Source organism: Coturnix japonica, chromosome 9, assembly GCF_001577835.2.
Source record: "Coturnix japonica isolate 7356 chromosome 9, Coturnix japonica 2.1, whole genome shotgun sequence".
Taxonomy (NCBI): Eukaryota; Metazoa; Chordata; class Aves; order Galliformes; family Phasianidae; genus Coturnix; species Coturnix japonica.
In genome coordinates, this window is record NC_029524.1 from 2,152,698 (window position 1) to 2,173,227 (window position 20,530).

General features: G+C 46.5%; 1 protein-coding gene across 2 annotated transcripts in view; it reads left to right on the forward strand.

Moving 5' to 3' along the window:
- STAG1 (stromal antigen 1) overlaps window positions 1-20,530 on the forward strand; it is a 150,080-nt gene that overhangs the window by 802 nt on the left and 128,748 nt on the right. The window contains exon 1 of one of the 2 annotated variants that reach the window (XM_015870970.2): window positions 121-1,877. The exons of the other annotated variant lie outside the window; for it this stretch is intronic. The gene's annotated coding sequence lies outside the window, so the exon portion shown is untranslated. Of the gene's footprint in view, window positions 1-120; window positions 1,878-20,530 lie in introns of those variants that run through there. 2 annotated transcript variants of the gene reach the window in all.

Here is a 20,530-nt window from a genome sequence, read left to right on the forward strand (position 1 = left end):
GCTAACGGGCGAGCGGCACCGGGCCCCAGCCTGGGTGGCACGGCGTAGCACGGCGTAGCACGGCACGGCGGGCACCGGGCAGCCGCGCTGCGCCACAGTACGGGTGGGCTCGGGGCGGGAGCAGCGGGAGGAGGAAAAAGCGGCCGCGATGTTCACGGCGGCGTCCAGAACTGCCGTAACTGGCAGCTGTGCGGATGTCACGGAACTCAGTGGAGCTGCTTTAAGTCCCGATGTCTCGGTGCTTCCGGTGCTGTAGTGCTCATCCAGCCGCACGGTTCACCGAGGGACAAAAGCTCTGTCCGGATCTGTGCACTCAGGCAGTGTCGTGGTGGGCACAGCGGGTGCCACATCTCAGGGCTTTCCCGTGTTCACACAGCAGCGATAAGGCCGCAGTGCTGGACGGCCACTGGTTTCCCCAGACCCAAAGTAGCTTCTGCCCCGTGCAGCGAGTTCCTGTTCATCCACATTTAACAAAGTTACCCAGCGTTTCCATGGGCTGATCCATTGGGCAGCTGGAAGAAACCAAAGGCCCAGAATGCTGTGTAAAGAGGCTCCTGTGGAAACAGGGGCCAGTTTGTTTTCCTGGCAGTGCCACGCTGAGTTGTTGGTGGGCACCGTGAGGAAGTGCTGCTCATGGTGCAAACCTCCACAGCACCAGGGCTGGTAGGGCTGCTCAACCAATGGACTCACTGATGGATTTACTGCTGCAGGACACAGCAGTGCAGAGCGGGGCTGCTTGGAGCTGGGAGGCAGTGGGGCAGGCTCAGAGCACCTTCCCAGCACATGGCAGCTCCCTGTCTATGCTGCTTCCCCTTATCCTACTGATGTGGCCAAACCTCCACAGCAGCGTGCTGGGCAATGGTTCACACAACAGCTGGTATCCCCAGCACTATGGAGGAGGTCTCCATGCTCTGCAGGAGATGAGCTGCTGTCTCTGTAGCCTGTGCTTGTTGTCGCATACATTTTATATCACACCTGCTGTATTCACGTACTGCACCTCCTGAGAGCTGGGGAGGTTTATGAACGTTAAATATTTGATGCATCGTCAAAACGAGTAACTCAGGATGATCAGAGACTCAGTGGGCAAATATTCCTGACTGGAAAATAGCCTTTCCCAAGGAGGAATATATACCTCAGGTTTGTTTTCTTGCTCGTTCCCTTAGTCACAGAGTCTTGCTGTGCTACGAGGTGGCTAAATGGTGGCATTTTAAATACAATTTTAGCAGGTGGTTGAGCCTGGAGGAGTGTAAAGATGTGGTGGGAGAGAAACACTTAATTGTGATGACTTACTAAGGAAAGTCATATTGCTGGGATAAGAACAGACCTTCATCATAACATCTGTAAGTGGTGTTCCATTGGGTGTTGTGTCACTGGAATGAGGGTGTGCTTCTCTAAACCTGACACGTCTGCTTTGGGACCCCCAATGACAACCAAAAGGTGTTAAATAGTCGTGATCTGTTTGTTTGTGTTGAAGGTTGGGTGCTTTACTTTCAGTCATGGAGCTCTGGAACTCTCCCATTGCAAATGACATCTGCATGTTTGCAGCAGAACAGAAGGGCACAGAGTTGGTTTTCTTTCCTGGAAGGGAGAAGGAAGTGTGATGAGGTTTGTGTTCACAGCACACAGTTGTGTTGATTCTGTTCCGGATGTAGGGATACACTGTATTCTTCTCAATATCTTTCATTTCCAGACTGATTTCACTTGGTGAGCTTTGGTGTTGGATATGTGATTGGAATGCAGAGACCTCTCTTTGTTCCTCTGGGCAATGGGAGGCTTAGAGAACATCATGTCCCCGTGTTGCATCTTTTCAGTGTGAAAATGCACATCCTGAGGTGTGTTTTGGGAAGATCCCTCATCATCGTCTTAATGGTTTTAAGGTGAGCATCCCAGTCAGCTGCCAGAAGAGCTGGGGAGGACAAGGTGCAACGGGGCGTTTCTGTCGGCCTTCAGACCGTGCTCTGGTTCTGTAGCTGTCTGCTAATTCCTTGTGGTCTTGGTGCAGGTGATGGTTTCACCACTTGCCAACTTGTATCATTGGTGAGAGAGCAGCCCATAATGTGGGTCCTGAGAACAAGGACCTCAGGTTGTGATGATCTGGCAGGGAGTTTTGTGCACATCTCTGTAGGAAATCTTGTGAAATGCTTTTTAATAATAACAGATAATAATAGATATCTTTTGCTAAGATGTCTTTACGGAGCCCAGGCTATACCACGTATCCCAGTTTGAAACAGGTTCGGTATAAACCTTGTCCATTTCAGTTGCACAATCTCCAAAGCACTTTTATATTGGAAGAAAATGTCCCCTTAAAAGGGACAAGGCAGAGGGTGCCCTGCTCAGCCCTCCCAGCTGGAAGGTGACTCGTCCCCCTGGCTCCCCACAGCAGTGCTGTATCAGCAGCATGGGGCGGCAGGCAGCTGTGTCCCTTTGCTGTGCAGGAGTTCACCAGAATAAGTGCCATCTATTCTATAAATAAATGAAGTGAGCCTGTGTTCTGTGGCCACGCAGCACACTGGTGGGTGCTGGCAGGTTAACTAAGGGGAAACAGCACTGACAGATGGTTTGGCTCGTAGGATAAGAACGTTCTTAGTGGAGGTGCACAGAGCTGGGTCTGTGTCAGAAGCGTTCCGTGATGTCAGAGGTTTTCTACAATAAAAGTAATAACAGCCCATCTTGGATGCATGTTGTTGTTTTCTTTTGACAGTAGGGCACAGTATGTGTGATGGCTTTTGGAAACAAAAGTCAGATGCCAATATGAGAATCTGTCGCTGCCCTGCTGGGGGGGTTTCCTCTCCTTTTCAGGGTTAGGAGCAAGAAGACACCAATGTGTTAGTGTTTAAGGCTGGAAAATACAACTTCATCTGGAAATGACTAATGAATTCCATCTAAGTGAGTAATAAGCATGCAGGCTGTGCACTGCTGTGCCTAGCGCTCACCAGGACCATGAGAGCTGTTCCTGCACGTGGGGTTGCACGGGATGGTTGAGCTGACGTCACAGCCTGCTGCAGCTCCAAGAGGCCCCTTCCCTTCCCCTGCTGGTTGGGTTTGCTGTCTGGCAGGCACTCAGTGCATGCAGTGAGAGGTGTTTTCCTGCCAGGTGAGTGACCTGAATTGGGTGTTATAGCGGTGATACAAGGTCAACACAAGTGTTCTTTGGCAGGAATTGTTCTGGAGGGTTAAAACTCCACCTTCTTCAGGCAGGAGATGCAGAGGCACGGATCTGTGTGCTTACCCTGGTGGCCATGTTCAACTCGGGGCAGTGTTCCCATTCGTACCTCATTGCTGAATCCCCCCGCCCAGCTTTGCATCATTTCAGTCTCTGCTGGCTGTTCTGTTCCTTGCTGCTGACCCTGCCTGCAGCACCAGGAGAAGCTGGGTGTTACCAGCAAATTGTATCTTCGGCTCTTACCTCCTTTTCCAGATGGACATTTCTACAAATGCCTCAAAGTTGGGGCTGTTGCTCTGTGGGACGTCACTGGTGGCATCACCATTGTCAGCAAGGGCCATTTGTTCCTGCCCAGATTCCTGCCCATGGCCAGGTAACCTCTGGTGCCAGGCCTGTGTTTGCCATGGCAGTGGAAGCCATTGCGTGGCTTCTTTGGTATCTCATAACGTCAGTATTTTCCTCAGCCTCACTTTAGTAGAATGACTCCTGTAAGAAGTAAATGTTGTCAGCTTATGAGAGCATGTGTGCTGGGATTTCTGTTCTGCTGAATTTGGTAGGAATTGGTCCATGGACTGAAAATTACTGGTAGAGGGAATTAGAGGAAAACAGAGAGAAGGCTGTGCATCCTGCATACAGTTGTGTAGGTCTGTTTCTGTGGGATAATGAGTTTAAAAATGTAATTGTAGTGATACCATGAAGTAAATCATGTGCTAGAAGACATACTGACTATATAGTACAACATGGGAGTGTGAGCAAAGCCAGAGAGAGAACGCAGTACGGAGAGCTGCCGAGGCTTCTGGAGGGCTGCTGTGACACTGTGGTGTTTTGGATCCTCTGCCCTTGTAGTTCCAGGCCATGGTTCATTCATTCTTCATCTCCTTCCTATTCACAGCTCCAGTGTGTTTCTTCAGCTCCTACTGAGCTCTTGTGCAAGGTGCTGGATGTGGTCAGGCCCTGATGAGGGGAGATGCTGCATGATGTGCCAGGATGCACCACCTGCACTGTCTGTACTGGATTCTGAGGCACTGCTGGGTTGTGTCACTGATGCAGTTGATGTTATTGTAAAACAGGCAGCTGAGAATAACCTTTTCAACTCTTCCTTGCTCATAAATGTTTTTGGCAGACAGCTCCTTTGTTGCATCTCCTTCAAACAACTTCCTTGACCTAAAGTCATGCTTTGATAACACCCACATCTGCAGTTTAACCATTGTATCTGCCTTTGTCCTGAAGGCAACGTGTTGTTCCTTTGTAAGTCCTGTTTGCATTCAAGCTCCTGGCAGAGATAATGACTCTGTGACTGTGATCACAAAAAGCATTCAGTGCGTGGGACAGTCAGAACTGATCTGTAGTTCCCCAGTGCTGATCCCTTCCCCTGAGTGCTGAATGGCACACAGAGCCTTTGCTCAGTGTTAGAAGGCGCAGTTGGTTTAACTCAGGTTGTTTGAATTGTGAATGTATGACCAGGTTCTCTGCTGCTGAAGGTGGTGAGTGTGACACAGACGGAGCTTAGCGGATCTGCAGAGGAGCAAACGTATAATTGGAGGATGTAGGAGTATACACGGGTTGCTCTGAAAGTAATGCCTCCTATTTCTATCCATGGGAGCTACTTCAGCTACAAGGAGCACAATAACATTGTTTGATGATGTTTTGTAGCTGGGAATGTGCTGTTTTCTAGCAGCCACCACTGCTAGCTCTGCATTTTCACCGGGGATGAACATGAGCCTGCATGCCATGCTTGTCAACATCTGCACAACTGGAAATGGCTGCTCTTTTCACTGCTGAAATGCACCAGTCACCACTTCATTTTGCTACACCTGCTGCTGGGTCTCCAGCAGTGTTCAGCAAGCATTGATGAATGTCACTGGGTGCTGGTTTTTCTGCAGGAAGGAATTCAGTCCTACCCCTTTGCTGCATCCACACATCCATGTCAGCTGCTGCTCTGTTGGGCTGCCCCTCTGCTGCCATCTGTGATGTGGCCACAGCAGGCAGTGGGATTGCATTGGGACTGCAATGGGATTGCAGTGGGATTGCACCCTGCTCCCTGCAGCACGCACCTCTGGCACACAGACCTTGCACTGCACATTCCTGCATCAGACTCAGAGCTGCAGGCTGATTATATTACAACAGAAATTATTCAAATGAATTCCTCAATATGAGATAAAGGCGCTTTTGTGTTTTGTTGGTTTTTTTTGCCACTTTTTTTTTCCCTTAAGTATTTCAGTGGGAAAATCCTGCTGAGTTTTCCTGCTTCAGATCCAAGAGCTGTGGCTGCCCCGTTCTGTGGCTTTCATATGAAAACTGTGTTGCTACTGCGAGAGAATGAATCCCTGAAGTGACCGGTGTGTGAGCATCTGCAAATTAGTGAGTGCTGGCTTGGTAGAGGCCACGAGATGGGTTCTTCAGAGCAGACCTGCACATAGCAGATTTAATCCTTGTGCAGCTTGTACAGAAGGAACAGATTGCATCTGCCTCGCTGAGAGTAACCTATGCTGTATCCTTCCAGTTTTGTCAGGAGGGCTGAGGCTGTGACAGACACCAGTCTGTTGTGGTGTAAACAGGAGGCGTCCCCTGAGCACCAGACTGTCTTAAACAGAAATTCCATGTTTCTTCCAAAACAGGCAAATTACTGCAAACAGAAGTAGCCAACAAATGTTTTTCCTAACTTTGTTTGGGAGAGAACCTTTATTTTGGCTGAGGAGGAACTTGAACTAGTTCAACAGCAGCACTGCACACTGAGCACAACCAGCAGTGGAACAGGGAGGGCAATGCAAACTGCTTTTAGCCTTGCTGAGAGCTAACTGAGCTGTCAGTGCTTCAGGGTGCACTTACAGACAAGCAGAAGTATCTGTGTGCGGGTCTTGTCCATTTTGCTGCGCTGGATGTCATGGCTGCCCAGAGGATGAAGGGCTGGCTTACTCTCCTCTTCATCAGAATTTTCTTGATAGGACAAGGGGGAATGGTTCTAAACTGAGACAGGGGAGGTTTAGGTTGGATCTTAGGAGGAAGTTTTTTCACCCAGAGGGGTTGGTGATGCACTGGAACAGGTTGCCCAAGGAGGCTGTGGATGCCCCATCCCTGCAGGCATTCAAGGCCAGGCTGGATGTGGCTCTGGGCAGCCTGGGCTGCTGGTTGGTGACCCTGCACACAGCAGGGGGTTGGAACTGGATGAGCACTGTGGGCCTTTGCAACCCAAGTCATTCTATGATTCTGTGATTTTCCTGTTTTAGCTTTGCAGCATGTTTTCTTGGAGACCCTTAACTCAGAATGTCAAGGTGGTTAAGGGTGTAATGTAACATTGGTTTTGTGATCCCTTTAGCAGTTTGCTTGCAAGCAGAGAGCTGGGCTCCTTTTTCATCTTGCAGTTGTTTCTTTAGAAGACTCAGTTTGCTTCCAAAGAATTGCAGAGTATTTATCACTCGGATGCAATCAGTCCAATAACCAGGGCATGCTCCAGTGAGGGAAGATATTCTGTCCAGATTTTTACCACGGAAGTTTTATCTAATGAGAACTGTATTTGTGCAGACTATTAAACTGTGTGTTTTTTAATATTTTCACTGGTTGTTGTTGCTGGCATTTCCAGCCACGTAGCTTGGAATCCAAATCCACATTGCAGCTACAGCCACTAAGAGATCTGAGAACTGTATCATCCTGAGAGCTCTGTCTAATGTTGTGCCTTCATTGTAAGAGGGAGTTGCATGGAGTGGTTCTTCACTTCTGCTTCCCAGCTCTGGGCGTTCTTTGTTCCAGGACACAGCGCTGAACACAACAAAAAGGGAGAGACCTTGAGTCAGGCTCTTGCTCTGTCTCTGGGAAGGTCATTTACCTTGCTCTTGACAGGTGCTTGTCTAATCTCTTAATTGCTGGGAATTCCACTGCATTTCTTAAGCACATTATTCCAGTGCTTTATATTATTGCTGCTTTTTTGTTTGATTTTTCCTGCTGTGTAACTGACAGATTTTGCAGTAACCTGTCCTGGTCACACCCAGCTGTTTCTGATGTACCGTTTTCTCCCTCAATCTCTATCACAGATCACATGTTTTATGTCCTGGATTTTAGAGTTTCCTCACAGATGTTGTTCTTCACCTTCCTGCCCCCACTCACTGCTGTGCTGTCTTTCCCCCCATCAGTTTCTGTCCTGCCTCCTGGAGCCCCAGCTGGGCACCGTGCTGTGATGTTGATGCTGGTGTGGATGGATTGCTCTGTGCTGAGTTGTTTTGGAGAGCTCTGCATGAAGCTGCATGGCTCAGAGGTGCTCCTCTTGTGCACAGATCACACAAGGCTTTGCCAGTGCTGGAGGTTCTGCCTTTGCCTGTGCAGCATACCTGGGTCACTGTCGGTTTTGCCTCTCAGAAAGGTGTGTTTGCCTCCTCCCACATGGGGAACGGGAGGGACAGGATGGGAACCTGCATGGTAACTTGTTACAAGAGAGCTGTTACAAGAAGCAGCTGCCCCTGCGTGGTTACGAGAGGCACAATACCATGTTTATCTGGCTTCCTGCCTGGCCGTGGTGATTGCTCAGGAGCTGTGGCTTTCTTGCTTGCTCTTGTCCGGGAGAATGAGGACCTTCCATCTGGATGCTGTTGCCCTACGCAGTTGTCTGTTGCCATTTGATTAGCTGTAGCCTTCAGTATTCATGAAGGTGGTGGAGGGAGGCTGCCTTGTTTGCTCAGAGTCAAGCTGCTGAAAGCATACGTGGAACATCGCTTCTCCACATCCTTTGATTTGCCATCCTCTTTTCTTTGTTACTATAAGGTGGTACAAATCCTTATGACTACCTCTGACAATACAGAAAGAGGATTTACTTTACTGTGGTAAAAGTATAGAAGCACCTTAACAGGAGGGGGGAAAGAAAAGGGAAAGAAAGTGCAAAAAAAAAAAAAAAAAAAAAAAAAAAAGGTGCAAAAAATGTGTAGAAGGGATTTTAATGGGAGTATTTAATGGGAATGTAGTCTCTGATTTTAAAACCTTCCTCCGAGATGTGTGTGGGATAACAGCTGTCTTCCAGCACTGACTGTGTGCAGCCCCTTTCTCTTACACTGCAGGCCTGCTTTTGTACCAGTGGGGATATTTGAGCCTTGAAGCCAATCCTTCAGTTAAGTCTTAATTAATAGCATTTATTTAATAACTATTTGGATCCCAGCTTCTTCAAATAACACTGTTTGTTTCCTATCCACGTGTAGTCCTAAATGAATTAGTTCAGACACAGTTTGGAACTGGTACTGTGCAATATTACATGTGGGATGAGCTGATGCTTAGATTTCATTGCTTTTTTGTTCCTTTTGAAATCATCTCTTAACGTGTTTACAAGCTAAATTTTCTTTGGGCTACTGAGAGAAATGGGATGAAAAGTTAAAGTTACAATGATCCTGTTTTGTGTTTTTTAGGCTTTCCCGCTGTTGTTGATGCTGTAGGTTGATGCTGATGACCGTGCCCAGTGGTTTTTTAGTGTATTTTTGTTCTGGATTGGTGTTTTCTCACCTCTTTCTCTCTCTGGGTGACAATCAGTGCCGTCACCTTTGCTGCCCTCCTGTCACCCCAGTGTCGGCCTCTGACAGATGAGCCCCATCCCTCCCCTGGAGCACTGCGAACTGTGGTGGGGAAGCAGCCTCTGTGCAGCTCTCATGTATCAGGGATGGGTGCTGTAGGGTTCCCTTGGCTGTTGTGACGCTGGCTGCGTATGCAGCATCATCACCAACCACTGCAGCTGTTCTGCGTTTCTGGATGAATTTGGGATTCCTCAGCAGTCGCATTGACAGCAGATGAACGAGTCTTTCAGTAGTGCAAAACCCGCAGTGACAGTGATGGAAGCAGCTTCCTTTCCCCCGCCCATGCTCTTTGTTACAGCGCAGCTCCCAGCAGCGTTGGCTGTGTTTTGCTCTGCTCTGTTTGGTGGTGGTTGTCAGTAGAGGCATGCAGGAAGACAGGTACCTCTGCGAGTTAAAGAGCAGTTTGTGGTCTCGTGTATAATAATTGCCATACTGAGGTTTGTCTGGAGGTGAGAAAGCAACTTCTGTGCTGTGGCTCTCAGTGCAATGGAGCTTTGCTGTGTAGTTGAGCACCTTCCTACGTGCAGCAGCAAACAGTACAGGAGCAAACAGCTCCACTCCCCTGGCTGTTCTCCTGAGAATACGAATTTCTCCTCTATTGCTGCAACTCAGAGGAAAGCAGTACTTTATGCTTCTAAAACACAACTCATATTATGCTGCTTACCTCAACAATATGTTTCATAGATACTTAGAAGAACAGTCAAGAAGATTCATCAGTCTCTTTTTTACTTTCCCTTCTCAGAGCTCTCAGTTATCCAAGGCAGAAATGTCAGATGCCCTCTGACTCTTTGGCAGAGTCTCATGTTATGTTGTGCCCCAACTTCATGTCTTTGCTTCAGAAGCCATTCGTCTTTTGCTCTGCTGTCATGAACGTGGTGCACAATTCCACTGCTGCTTTATCTTCTGCTCTGTTCTGGTTTGACTTCAGAACATTTGGGAGAATCTGTTCCCAGTGGAATCTCCAGAACTGATTCCTGCCCCTCCAAAGGGTTTTCACGTTGGCTGTGTTTAAGCCATCAGTCAATAGGCTTGGTGAGTCTATTGATTCATAAGTCAGTTCTAATAGCTGTAAAGCCTGTCACCTTCAGAAAAAAAAAAAAGAAAGAAAAGAAAAGAAAAAAAAGATTAAAAGAAAAAGAAGAAGTAAAAAAGAAAGCTTGTGCTGTGTGTCCCTAATTTGCAGCTCCTCCTCACTGGAAAGGAAGATGTTTAAGAAAAAGAAAGGCTAGAATGGAGTGGAACAGCAGCCGGCTGAAGCAGGAGCTGGAGGACTAAGCATGGGGTATAGCAGCTTGAATCAGAACTTCTTACCTTTGGCAGCAGGGAAGTGGATGTTTTGGTGTGAGGAGCAAGAATGTGACCAGCGAGCCAGCTGCTCTGCCCACCAGTCCTGTCTGTGGGAACTGGCCTTGTCTTTCTGACCCTGAGGGTCCAAAGACCCAGGGGGGCTGTTCAGCAATGATATGAGTGCTCTGCTAAGAGAAGCAATCACAGAGTTCAGATGTTCCTTTTGATGTTACCTTGGGCTTGTCATGACAATAGTGTGTTGATTTCAGGAAACCATTTCGTACTTGCAAGCCAAAACTTACCTTAGTGATCATCATCTCCTCCATCTCCTCGTAAGGCAGCCTAGTTTTAGCAAGCCTGGGCATTGGCAGGTAAGTTAACAATGAGCACTGTGTTAGAGAACAGTCAATAATAAACATCCTTTTAAATGTTCATGTACAAATAAAAAGCATTTGAAGCTCTCCTAGCAGAAAGTTGTGCTGTACAGGTTCATGCTGTTTCAGGTTCTCCTTTTTCTGGTGAATTACATTCAGGGCTTTTCTTCCTTTGGCAATTTATCTAATCATCCACTACCCCCAGGTGATTCTCTCATTCTTTGAGGAAGGTCAGTGCCTACTTAACGTGACAACCCTCTGAAAGTGTGTCTGCCAGAATTGTGTGTTCATGTTCAGGTGTCCTCTGGCTTCACAGAGCACATGGGTGCTCCTGCTGCAGCAACTGCTGTGTTGTGCTCGCTGGCTTAATGAATTGCTGCTTGCTCTCCTCTGTGGAATAACCAAAAACTGATGGTAAAGGCTTTTGTACCCATTGGTATTGGCATGTGTTTGTAGCTTCAGCATGGGAAATGTTGGTGTAACTAGTAACTGTCTTGTTTGGCTTTCTCTTGGTCTGTCCAGTGTATCCAGAACTGGAAGATGGCTGTACTGCCTGCATTTAATTTCTGAATGCAACATGAGGACTGAGGTGTTGAAGAAGTGCCTGAATTGTGGCTGCAGAGGAAGGGCTGGTTGCTCAGCACTGCTGGGCTTTGCTGGCATTGTTGGGATGGTTGGCATTAAAATGGATTTTTCATTAAAAGCTGCAGTTCTGTCACACAGGAACGGGCCTTTGAAGGTATTGATCTCTGGTCAGTCGACGTCCCTGTGGTGACTGCCTGTATCGCCTGCAAGCAGGGAAGGCCGCTCAGTCTTAACTGCAGTAGAGTGGCAATTTAATTGCATTGCTTCGATGTAATCTAGTGAACGTGATAGAAATGCATGCAAAGTCTGTCATATTAGGGTGCTTTTTCTTGACCAGTCGTCTGTTCGTTAGCTGGTGCTAACGAGTTGTGCTACCAGGAGGGCTTGGGCTCTGTCTGAGACCAAACACAGGTAGAAGACATAAGCAGCCACAGTGCAGAGCAGGGAAAAAGGAACTTATCTGAATTTGTAGTGTGAAACCGGTGAGAAAACTAGTTATGTGTGTCAGTGAAACAGAGCAAACTGAGGAAGGGAGTACAGCCACATTGGAATGGTTTGTGTGCCCCTGGAGGAGGCAGGCGCTGTGCTGGGATGGCATCTCGTGTCAGATCTGCTGCTGCTGCTCTTCTGCGTGAGGTTAAGTCAGTGCTGGTTTTGCATGGTGCGTGCAAATATTAGAAGTTCTAGAAGTCAATTTCATACCTTTTTTTTTTTTTTTTCTTACTGAAAAGGTACCAAGAGGAGAAAAAACACATGGAAAGCTCCAATGTGGTAAAACCTAGTAAGTAATTGTGGTGATTTTTTAACTCCAAATTCTGTGGGAATCTGATATTCAGGAGTTCCCGGTGCTTAGGAAGGTGTGCTGTTTTCAACAGACATATCTTAAAACAGTGGCCAGTGGCTCTGAGCACAAAGCAAAGCAGGGTTTTACCCTGCAGGAAGGAGGGTGCCTTGCATAGGAGGAGCAGTAAACCTGAAGGGGTTCATTCCAGAAGGTGATTTGTTGCAGTTTGTGTCTCTTAGCAGTATCAAGAGCCAATACAGGAACATTTTTGCTAAGTCTAAAAATCAGTGATGGAAATGGCTCCAGAGTTGCCCAGTTTTGAAAGCACAGCTTTCTGTGGCTCCTCTCACAGGCAGCAGGAGCCCAGCAGGCCGGCTGTCATGGGTGTTGGTGTCTGGAAGTACATCCATGTTGGAAAACATTATTTAGAAAGCAAGGAAAGAATGTTATTATGGTAGAAAAGACACTGCTGAGTTAAAGAGTAAAAGGTGAGATTCCTCTTGTCGCTTCTCCCAGCCGCAGACACAGAATTGATTAGAGCAGTATTGGACTTGAATGGCGTAATTAATGAATGACGAAAAGAGCCACGAGCAATTTGAATGGTATTGAACATGAGCCATGTAATGAAGTAGGGGGGTGAGCTCAATAACATTAGGTGGGAGAAGCTGTCACATCTGTAATATTAAAGAGCTGTTCTAGTATTGGAAAGGTCTGCAGTGGCACAGTATTCAAATTCGGAATATTAAGCAGAAAGTGTTTGGAATGAGCCAAATGTTAAAGCAGCACCAGTAAAACCTGGAAGTTTAGACAAGCTCTAAGCACTAAATAAGGGCTCTATTTTAATTTGTGACATCCATTAAGGTCCAACGAGGAAAAACCCTGCTGCAGCCTGTGAGAGTAGGTGCACAAGGAGAATCTGCTTTGAAATTCTTGTTCACGTTTCTCCATAGGACTTGGTTAAATAGCTGTGAAACATGGAACTGGGATGGTCTCCTGCGTGGTGTAATTGGTGATATTCTCTTGTCCTTGCTAAAACTGGAAGAGATCATCCTTGGTTGGTTTTTTAATTGAACACTTCTGTTGATGGGGGATTAAGAACTGAATTACTGGCTGTTCTGTATCTTTTGAGATTTTTTCTGGCCTAGAGTTTCTGGGATCATGGTTGAGATGAAACCTACGCTTTTCTGCCTGATCAGGCAGCTTCCTTGCCTTCAGCCGATGAAAGCTTTTTGGCACCCTGCTCTGGAGCTCCCCTTGCTGTAGCTGTCAGCTTGCTGCTGCCCAGGTAATGGCAGCTCCCTGCAGGAAGCAAAGAGAAGCTCACTGTTGGTGGGAGCTGTCTCCAGGGGTCCCTTCTGGTTCCTGGAACTGCTCAGCTGAGCAGGATAAGGATAAGGATAAGGATAAGGATAAGGAGATCCCCCCATTCTGATCAAGCTGCAGAGCTTTGGATGAGCCCCAGCAGTAGCTGAGCAGCCACAGGGGAACAAGGAAAGCTGGCCAGAAATTCCCTAGCTTTACAGTGTCTTCAAAGGATCAGTTCCTATGGTGGGTTGTTCTGAGTTGCATCACATCACCTGGAAATACATTATTCCAGAAATGATTTCATACGTGCATTTGAGCCATCGACCTGACTCCTTGCAGCAAGGCAGCTTTTGTGTGGCAATGAGTGGAATTAGAAAAGAGGAACAACGCCTTTCAGACTTACCACCAGCTTCTTTTCTTAGCTGCTTTTCACCATTCCATCGATTGTAATGGGGATTTTTCATTTACTTCTGACCAGGATGTGCCCCTTCCTGCTAAACACGTGGGTGCTTTTCCTGTAGCACTCGCTTGTACCATTCAGAACTGGGGCTGCTGCAGGAGGTGCGGATGGGCAAGCAGGTTTGTAGTGCAAGGCTGAGGCAGCAGCCACATTAGCTGGATCCATTGTATAAGCATTGCTGCCTTTTTCCAACAGTAAAGTTCTGCATCAGATTCTGAGCTGTTCTGGCTCGCTGTTAATGTGTGTTCCCTAATGGAATTTCAGTGCTCCATTCGCTCTCATTGGAACCTGAAACAGGAAAATAAATGTTTTGTCATTGGACAAATAATACTGGAAATGTTGTCATTTGCTCCCAGTTACTTTTAAGTACTCACTGCATTTTCCTTGAGAAGCATTTTTGAACAAATAAGGATATTAATGTAGTTGGCTTACCCTCAAATTGTGGTGCCTTTTGCTGTTCCACGTGGCTTTGTAAGTGAATGGTTATTACTCACATTGCCCCTGAGCAGTACCTGGAGCTCTGAGAGCACTGTGTGTGTGTGCAGGATTGCACTGATTGCCATTGAGTGCTTCTCTTAGGAGGAATGGAATCAACAGAGTGATTGATGATTTTTCAGGACGGGCTCAGACTGAGGCAGGGTGTATTAATATGTCAAAGTTGGGGGTTTTTTAACTGAACCTTCTTCTGTGGTAGCGATGCTGCTGCAAGCTCATTCAGAAGGCAGAAACAACTGGAAGCAGACCAGAAAGCTGGCTCTTACTGCATCTGTATAACCATTTATTGAATTATCTGCGTTCATCGTCTGTGCACAGCAGTGCTTTACATGTTATCAGGGAAGCCGTAAATAACTTCCTTTTCTCTGAGCTTACTTTATGATTTCTTAAAAGCCTCTTATCAATCAGAGTTCCGTTTAAACAGCGTAACCGTTCTGACCGTCTGGGATTCAGGATGTCAGCTGGGCAGTGTCCGAAGGTAGCTGCGCTAAGTAGAACAGGCTGAGGTGTTCTCTGCATTCACAGCTGCCCAATGCTCTTAGCTTCTGTCTGTGCACTGTCTCCTCAAACCTATACATCGAGCTGCACTCTCTTAGAGGGTTGGCTGGGTGCTTGCTTGTAAGGGAAGGGACCCACATACTGGGAAGCAAACAAACTTCGGTTAAGCTCTTATCATCAGGAGGAACAATTCCATTTATCAGATAACACACTATTATTTGCTCTTTTATTGGGAGACGCTCCTTCACTCAGCAATGTTTCATGTACAGTTTTATCACTGGGAAATTTATTGCAATTTTTTAATGGCTTCTCAGTCAGGGAGTGGAGTTTTGTGAGGTTACACATTACCCAGCAACCTGCGCTTAGGAAAATAATCCAGTCCTTCCAGGATGTTAGATGTGTTCGCTGTAGGTTCTTTAGATTTATCAGTTCTGTTTTGGATTGATGTCAGCTGAGATAGTGAAGTGCTTCTTAAACGTTTCAAAGGGTTATCACAATTTATTTGGTAACCTGTAATCCAGTAACTGAACACAACGCTTCCTGGGGGGCACCTACAGGAATAACACTTGTCAGCTGGAAACAGGGCTTTGTAGCGTCTCCTTTCCTTCATTTCAGAGCCCTTTCTCCATTAAAATCAGATGATGCTCACAACGTAGAAGGATGAAGTGATAAGCACAAAATCCTGTGCTGCTAAAGCCCTGGGGCATAAAGAATAGTTCTTTGGATCTTCGCTGGGTCCTGGGAGGCATCAGAACAGACATTCAAAGTAAGAAGTGTGAAAGCATTCAGAAACAGAGCGAGTCCTTTAGACAGCTCTTCAGTACCCGTCTGATTGTCCCTGGGTGTTCCAAATGCTTGTAAGGTAGCAGAGGAGCCTGAAGATTTTTGGCAAGTAATTTGCTTCTTGGGTGGAAAAACAAGTATTGGAAGCACTTTTCCCGAGGGATTTCTTGGTTTTCTTGGTCCATACATATCCATGCAGGCAGTTTGATGTCACTTTTTGAAGAATGATGCTTTGCTTTTCTGTTTTTCCATGTTATGTTTGGTTTCCTATGGCAGTGAGGCAGCACCACTGATGATGTGCAGGGGCAGCAGCAGTGGAGGTGCTGAGGTGCTGTTACAGCAGGGGAGTGAGGCGCATCACTGTTTGGGATGGGTTTTTTATATTGTTCATTTTTTGGTCTCTGGTCATTTTAAAATATGGCCAAAGTCATATTTTTCTGGTAAGACATCGCATGCTACGTAAGTGCATTTGTGAGACTGAATTGCTGTGTGCCTCTTCTGAAGATAATGGCCAGTTATGATGGAATTGGAAAGAATGGCATGGGGGAGTTGTCAGGAGGAGAAATGTCCGGTGGTTTTTTAAGGGAAGACAGCTAAAGGCACTGTCATATCATCTGACTTTCCCATCCTGCTCCTATGGCCCAGGCCCCTCTGTCTCCAATGAAAGCAGCAGCAAGATTGAAATGGTTGCATGTTAGAGATTCCATGCAGAGCTGCAGGACAGCAGTCCATGGAGAAGCAGGCATTGCTGTTTCCACTGCTTATGAATCTGCAGGAAAAGACCAACAGAAGGAACGCATGCAAGTACACAGCAGTCTCAGCTGCACAAACACTAACAAGAGGACTCAAGTTGGAATGGCAGCAAGGAAGTTCAGGATTCCCAAAAACATTAACAGTGTCCTTACTGTGGATGGAAATCTTAAAAACAGGTTAATGCAGAGTAAGTGGGCTCTCTGAAAAGACAGGAGAAGGAACAGCAGAATGCATCGGTGCATCAGTACCTCCTCAGAAATGGCCCTGAGGCAGCTCGTCAGATTTAGGATCATTTTGGATGGGTTGTGGCTCTTGTTGCAATTGTGTTTTCTTTAATATGACCGTACTTGCCTTGTTCAAATCCACACAGTTCACTTCCTGCACTCACAGAGGGAAATCCTTGCATGAGAGCAAAGTACCATTAGATGAGATTGTCCTCTGTTGTCTGGGGAGGGGATAGTTTCTCTGTTTACTCTTTTTCCTTAGTTCTGCAGATAATTCTTTAAGGAAAAGGTTGCTGCACTCATCCTGTTGCACTCGAGCAGCAGTGGTTGCAGGCTGGGACACACGCTGATCAGTGCAACAGGGAGTAAGGTTTCACTCTGCTTCGCCCATAATAAATTGTGTGAAATATTATGGAGAAATATCTCAATTTAAGAAGTACTTTATCTGCTTTAAGAACTATTTTCTTAAATTAGTCAGCTGGGGAGGAATTCAGCTGCTTCACACTTGGACACTGGGACTCTTCAGCACAAACCGAGTGTTACACATTGCTTGTGAGCACTGCCACTGAGCAGTGGAGTTCTGGTTAGATTGCTGGAAAATACCACTTTAATTTGTAATGTTTTTAAGGAAGGAGAAAGCATCACCTTCGAATAAAGCAGAAAGCCTGGTAAGTCCTGCAGCCTTGATGCTGGTACCTGTTAAGAATGAAGCGTACAGTGTGAGGACGATGTTCATGGTGAATAAGTTTTTGGAAGAAAGCCACAAAGGCTTCATTTGAACAATCAGTTTTTCCTGCTGGTGCTAACATACAAACTTAGTGAGATTATATCCATGGGATTCTGTTAACAAAGCTGGTATTAATGCAGGCTTCTGAGCTCAATCTGAAGAAAAACGTGAGTTGAAAGGTGACTTGTGACAGATAAGCATCACCATTCGGGTACTTATTTTTAAGAGCAAATTTATGTAGAAAGAAAACAGTGGCATCTTGTAAAGTGCATTTTGTTTCTCTGAATGGCAGCACTTCAGCTCTTCCAGCCATGATGACAGAAGCAGCATACAGGATAAAATGTAGAGACTCGTTTGGGATGCAGGGAGAGCCCAGGAACTGCTTGGATTTGTGTGTTTAGGGACATTGCCTTCATTCTGAAGGGCTTTAGGGGAGGTAAGAAAGGATGTGATTAAATGGTATTTTTCTTCAAAATTGGCTGCAGGGATTTAAAAAGAATTGAGTTGAAGGGTTATGTTGATACAAAATCTCATGTATGCAAATAGGAGCAGTGGGGGTGAGCTGGATCTGGAGCTTATTCCAGGGGAGTACAGCTCCATGCACACAGTTGCCTTGTGCCCTGCTTTTGGCCTGGGTGGAAACACTCATCTTTGCAAATCTTCTGCCCAGCGTGCTGTTTTTATTATTATAGATTTATTTATGCTGGTGTTTAGAAGTAAGAAATAGCTTCACTGTTTAAATAACTTTCAAGGTTAAGACATCTTGCCTCTTTCCTAGTTATGGGAAGGGTTGGCTCTGAAAACTCATCAGCCACACTCTGTGTTTAAACTGGGTTATAATTGAGAATTCCGGATCCAGAACTTCCAGGGCTGTGCTTAATGGTATCGCAGTGTGGAGGTGAAGGGGAACTGGTCTGTCACCGTGACAGAGTGTTGTTTAGTTAGCACTGTGTGTCATGAGAGCTGCCTGCGGTCCACAGACAGCAGGAAAACACCGACCGTCACCTTGCTGTGAATGCTGGCTTTTAACGCAGGGCTTTTCTCAATGAGGGGCCATGGGTGCTCTGTAAGTAGAAGTGAACCCACAGCAGCACTGCTCGGCCTTCACCGCCTGCCGGCAGCTCCGTGTTCCCAAGCAGAAAACAATGCACAACTGTTTGCTGGGGCGGTTTTGCTTTTTGTTTTCCTTCTTTCCAAGTCGTTATCATGTGAGAAAATGATTTGAACTGGGTTTGGGGGATGTGAGAAAGGAAACTGAAGCAGTTCTCAAGGTCACGTTACAGCTGAGAAGGCACTGTGGTGGTTGTTTCTGTGTCATTGCCAGAGGCAGCACTTGGTTCTCCAAAGAGCAAAACTCAGACAAACCTTTGTCTGTTACACAGAGAATATTCTTTGTTTCAGCTTTGCTCAGGAGGAAGGATGGTCTGTGGTAGCTGAGACAAGGCAGAGCTTGGCGCTGGGTGCGTACACGTCCATGAGGAGCTGAGCAAGCTGCTGAGTCAGCAGCTCCTGGCACTTGTGCAGCCTTGCCAAGGCTGTCAGTTGTGACGCTGGGTTTTCCTGAGGCTGCCTGTCCCAGGGACGGGCTAATGCTTGGGGTGTGTAGTTCTTTACTGTTGTTAGGCATCACGGGCGGTGCTCATCACCAAGTGAGCTCAATGACACGCAGCCAGGAGCTGGTAGGTGTGCAGGTCTGCAGGGAGTCAGTGTTACTCCTGGAGCTTGGTTGCTGCTTTTGTGAAGTCCGGGAGGCTGAAACATTACCCTCCGTTCCTGAGCTGTGCACTCTGCGCTCAGTTCCCACTTTATATATCCTGAAGTACAGTGTTCTGTTCTCTTATTGTGGGGGTTTTACTCAAAACAAATGATAGAAAATGAAATTCCTTCAGGTGTGTTCCTACATCGTGATTTTTCAAGTTGTTCAGACCATGTGATGGTTCATTAACGATCTGTGTGAATGATTCTCCCCTTATAATTGCAGCGCTGTTTTCATATTAATGAGTTTTTTGCACTTAAATGCAAGAGTTGGGTCTCGGAACTAAACATGTGAGCAGATTTGTGTTTGTTTGTGTGAATCTAAACATGTAATTGCTTTCCAGATATTTCATCCTGCAGACCTAAAGCTATGCTATCCTTTATCTTTCTTTTTCTGGGTGCATCTGATGCGTTACTCTGAGCCCTGGTTATTAATTGACAGATGAGTTACGCTATGATGGCACTTAAAATGCACAACGTGTATTTCTGAAAGCAGTCGTTGCTATAGCAACTTTCTAGTAGGTCACTGGCAGTGTTGTGTGCGTGTGTGTGTATGATTTGGCTGTTAATGCAGGCTAATGCCCATAGAAAAATGAGAAATGTGAGGATGAGAAGGCAGCCCTTCCCCCTGCCCTCTGCACCCCCTCCAAAATAGGACGCGGTGGTTTTGGTCATGCTCAGTTAAGGTACTGCATGCACTGGCAAGAACTTGGCTGTCATCTGCCATAATTGGATGCTTTTGTTCTATTTTTGCAAAGATTATAAGAGCAAATTGCCTTAATCTCATTCTGTTTTTCTTTTGACATCTTTGGAGTTCATTTAGGAAAGGAATTTGTGTTGAGTTATCGGAAAGCAATGCCTGCTATTTATTGAGCGGGGAGATCTATTTTTAGATCCCAAAAAGCCGCATGGGATGCTGCAAGTGAACATTTAGAAAAGCCATTTTTCTTCCTCATCTGTAAGGCACTGCAGTGGGATGCATGGCAGGGCCATCCAGGCTGACTGCGTGCCCTTGGGGTCCTGTTGTGCCGGTGGCCATGCAGCCACTCCTTGTGCTCATGGGGCAGGGGGATGAGCTGCTTCAGGAGGCCCATCCGGACACCAGCAGCGTGGAAACAAGTTTAGAAGCTGCCAAATGACTTCGTGGGTGGTGTAAATGGGCAGAAAGCCACATGGTAGTGCAGGCACAGGAGGGGGCCAGGTCAGCACACACAGGAGAGACTGGGGGTGTTCAGGGGGGCTGAAGGTGCTGCTCCTCACTGACTTCAGATCTCTAATAGGAGATCATCTGTTTCTTGCATAGTTGTGGGTTTGGGTATTTTTGGTAATAGTGTTATACTGACTGGAGTGGAGGTTGCTCATACATCCTTCGGGGAGATCAACTTATAGCCAACGTAGTGTTTGCAGTCTCAAATTAACCATTTCCTAAGGTAGGTGAAAACCTCTGATGTCAAGTTACACATTCTAGCAGAAACAATGACAAGTATAGCAAGTGTTGTATAGTACTGCAATCCACTATATTGTTGTCAGATGGTAGTGCTGATTAAAAACCAAATGGATGTGTAAGGGGTGAATGTTGTGTGTTGACTCCATTGTTTTCCCTAAGAATTGGTCACCCTTGATTTACAATTGAACTGGTGAGGTAGAATAGGTCTGTGGTGTGGGTGGAGGCAATGGAAGGTGATGGTAGGGAGGGCAGTAGGGATGGGCTGTTGGCCACCTTCTGCTTTTGTCCAGTCTCCTGTTTGGTCAGAGCAGTGTCAGGGCAGCTGTAAGGGCGGAAGCAGGAGT